Raw genomic sequence first — 4,472 nt, 5'->3', positions numbered from 1 at the left:
AAACGTTCTGGGGCGGAGTACGTCATGTACAGTATCACAACAATGAATAGTAGTCAACAAGCAACAACATCATCCATTGCATTAATAATATAATTTTAATACAAGTGTGTTCAGTCAAGTTATATAGACACCAAAATATAAATCCAAATGAAAGATGAGTCTTTAACAAGCTCCATCTTCTCTAAACCTTTAAAGCTGATGAGATCATAAGTATTTTAGTGTCTGTATTTGTATGAAAGTATTTGTAAATATGTATTTGTAAGTATGTAAAAGTTTTGAACCTCCTAGAAAACCCTATGTTTCCTACTAATAGTAGCCTTCTGCCAAGGCATCTAGTATCTGTCTGTGTCTCTTGTAAGAGTGTGCATTTTCCCAAACCTGACTATCATTAACCAAAAATATAGTTTTTACATTACCATGCATCGTGTGAATGTTCACGAAGTGAATGAAATGGGAAAATGAAATAGTACTATAGTATTATAATGAATAACTATTGCTGTACTACCTACCTTAAATCAAATGTAAATTTAAAGTACCATGTGATCGGCCTGTACCCTGCTACCGACACAATAGTAAAACGACGATCTAAGACGCCGGAAGAAATGACATTTGGCACCCGTAGACTTGCAAGTACCACTATAGCTAGCAGCAAGGTGTAGGATAGTCAATCCAGTATAGATCTATACGCAAACTCATACGCTCCCTAATTAAGGAGATTTTGGGTACAAAAATAGTCATGGCAGGTAGTGCCATGCCCTGTTTAATGGCTCACATAACTGTAGTAATGTATATGTAATGAATATGCTAGCTGTATTGTATGTCCTCCCTCTGTCTAGCATGTATGTTCTATGTGTGTACTAGCTGTATAGTGTGTTCCCTCTCTATCTAGCATGTATTTTACTCATGAATGAACTGACTCATTGTATGATTCCTTGTTCTAGTAATAGAAATAGTAACTTCCTAAACTACGCCTATTGTAGTTTACTAGTAATATGACTTTTACGTATGAACATGAAAGTATACCCTTGCTACCCAATGGTATTGAATTGACCGATAGAAATTTTATGTCTATACATGTATACATAATATATAACTAATATTTAGACGACCTTCGGACGAATAACTGATGCCCTAAAGCCACATCCCAACGAGGAAAATGAGATAAAGAGAGCTAGCCTTCCTAAGTCCTTTAAACATTACTTATATAACTATACATATATAGGCATGCAATTGACAGTATAAAAGCATAAAAGAAGTTTTGTAAAACCTTCTAAAAGTTTAACAACTAAGAAAAGATGACTTGATGTCAGTTTGTAAAACGGTTTGAAAGCAGTATATTTGATAAGAACAGTTTTAAGTATAACAAAGCCTTTGTTTGAAACACAATTGTAACAAGTAAAAAAATTTTGGAAAGCCATTTGAAGAAATCGATTTGGTAAAACAGCTAACAGTGTAGTAAATCCATTTGCATGCTAGTTATCAATCACATGTGATTGATATAATAACTAGTATGATTCAACTTGTATCCCCCCCCCCATTAAAAGTATTTAAAAACATTTAAAACATTGATTAAGGGGTATGAACTCACCTGTAGTGAGTGGTTGGGAAGCACGGACTATATAGGATGCTAGGTGTCAAGTGCAGACTTGTACACATGCTATGATCCTAGTTAACATATATTATCACATCTATGTAACCAATTAGTCTTTAAACAACTAAATAACAAAGTCAAGACATCCTAGGGCATGTTAAACACCATATATAAGTGTTATAAGTGCTAAGGATTGCATCTAAGTGTTGTAGGACTTAGCTATTGGGTTTAGGGTTCAAAGGAACACCTTTCATGAGTTTACGGTTTTTAAGACCATCACTCATTGAGTTTACGGTCGTAAACTCATGAGTTTACGGCCATAAACTCATGCTTCTTTGACCACTTTGTGTTTTGAAGCCTTATAAGTCCCTAGAAGCAATTCTACTTGAAGCATAAGCCTATGGAAGTGTTTGTGGCATCAAATCACCCCTATATGTAGTTTACGGCCCATAGACCACTATACCATGTGTTTACGGCCGTAAACACATATGATCTTTGGTCTTTTGATGTTTTCAAGTCCTTAACACATCAATGAAGGGATCTATGCTAGTTACCAAGGCTTAGGATAGGCTAGGGCACACATTGGTACCCTTTTTAGGGTTTACGGTCCAAGAAAATCTTGGACCGTAAACACCTTGATCTTGGTGTTTCTTTGGTGATTTCTTGATATATGGATGTATAACAAGCTCTATGATACTCTACGATAGAAGTACTTACAAGATAGAAGCTTGAAATGAGCCAAAAGTCCAAAAACACTAGTGTGTGTTCTTGGTGTTCTTGGTGAAACTTGAAGATTGAGCCTTTTGGAACATTTTTATGGATGGAAGTGTGTTAAAACACTAGATTAAGTGATATCTCAACTTAAAAGTGTGACAACCCGAAATTTCCATTCTGTACAACCCTTCAATCCAATAGAGGTCAGAAAAGTTGCTGCTAAGTTTCAAACTTTTTGGGAATAAGTTTGAGTATTTTAGGATTTATACTTTAGGAGATATCAGGAGAGAGGATGCCCTAGGGTAATAGTGCATCACTGTTATTCCTAAACTCCAATAAATTGGAGTTTACTGCCTGAATAAGATATTTACAGCCAAAAACCCTAAATTTGAGAGTATATATATGACACTTCTCTCTCAAGTATCATCCAAAAACTTTTCAAAGCCATTTCCAAAGCTTTTTCCAAATCTCAAGATCCAAAGCCATTTCTCTCTCAAGTATCATCCAAAAACTTTTCAAGATCTTCAATCTAGTAAGTGTTTCTAGCCTTCTTAAGTTGTTATATGACTTAATCTAGTGTTTTAACACACTTCCATCTGTGAAATCATTCCAAAAGGGTTAATCTTCAAGTTTCACCAACAACACCAAGAACACACACTAGTGTTCTTGGACTTTTGGACCTTTTCGAGCTTCTACCTTGTATGTACTTCTATCCTAGAGTATCTTAAGGCTTCTTATACTTCCATATGTCAAGAAAACACCCAAGAAAGTGAAGATCAATGTTGTTTACGGTCCAAGATGTTCTTGGACCGTAAACCCTAAAAAGTGTGCCAAAGTGGCCCTAGTCCCTTCACAAGCTTTGGAAACTAGCCTAGACCCTATCCTTGATGTGTTTAGGACTTGAAAACATCAAAATACCATAAATCATATGTGTTTACGGCCGTAAACACATGGAATAGTGGTCCATGGGCCGTAAACTACATATAGGAGTGTTTTGATGCCACAAACACTTTCCTAGACTTATGCTTCAAGTAGAATTGCTTCTATGGACTTATAAGGCTTCAATATACAAAGTGGTCAAAGAAGCATGAGTTTACGGTCGTAAACTCATGGGTATACGACCGTAAACTCATTGAGTGATGGTCTAAAAACCGTAAACTCAAAAGGAGGGTTCCTTTGAACCTTAAACCTAATAGCTAAGTCCTACAACACTTAGATGCAATCCTTAGGACTTATAACACTTATATAAGGTGTTTAACATGCCCTAGGATGTCTTAACTTTGTTATTTAGTTGTTTAAAGACTAATTGGTTACATATATGTGTTAATATATGTTAACTAGGATCATAGAGTGTGTACAAGTCTTCGCTTGACACCTAGCATCCTATACAGTCCGTACTTCCCAATCACTCGCTACAGGTGAGTGCATACCCCTTAATCTATCTTTTAAATGTTTTTAAATGCTTTTATGGGGGGGGGATACAAGTTGAATCATGCTAGTTATTACATCAATCACATGTGATTAATAACTAGCATACAAATGAATTTACTACACTTTTAGCTGTTTTACCAAACAAATTTCTTCAAATGGATTTCCAAATCATTTTTACTAGTTTAAAACTCTTTATTAAACTGTATTACATACTAAATGTTTCTTTTCAAAACCCTGTTACAATTGTGTTTCAGACAAAGGTTTTCCTTATACTTAAAACTGTTCTTATATACTGCTTTCAAATCGTTTTACAAACTGACATCAAGTCATCTTTCTTAGTAGTTTAAACTCTTCAAAGATTTTACAAAACTTCTTTTATGCTTTTATATTATCAAATTGCATGCCTATATATGTACAGTTATATAAGTAATGTTTAAAGGACTTAGGAAGGCTAGCTCGCTTTATCTCCTTTTCCTCGTTGGGATGTGGCTTTAGGGCATCGGTCATCCGTCCGAAGGTCGTTTAAATATTAGTTACATATCATGTGTACATATATTGTCATAAAGGTTCTTCTAGTCAATTCAATACCCTTGGGTAGCAAGGGTATACTTCCATGTTCATACATTACTAGTAAACTACTATAGGGGTAGTTTAGGAAGATACTAGTACTAGAACAATGAATCATACAATGAGTCAGTTCATTCATGAGTCAATACATGCTAGATAGAGAGAGAGC

The sequence above is a fragment of the Lactuca virosa genome, chromosome 2 (assembly GCF_052849685.1).
Source record: "Lactuca virosa cultivar CGN04683 chromosome 2, Lactuca_virosa_CGN04683_v6, whole genome shotgun sequence".
Lineage (NCBI taxonomy): Eukaryota > Viridiplantae > Streptophyta > Magnoliopsida > Asterales > Asteraceae > Lactuca > Lactuca virosa.
The sequence above is the reverse complement of the archived record's forward strand: the minus strand, read 5'-3'. Positions refer to the sequence as shown.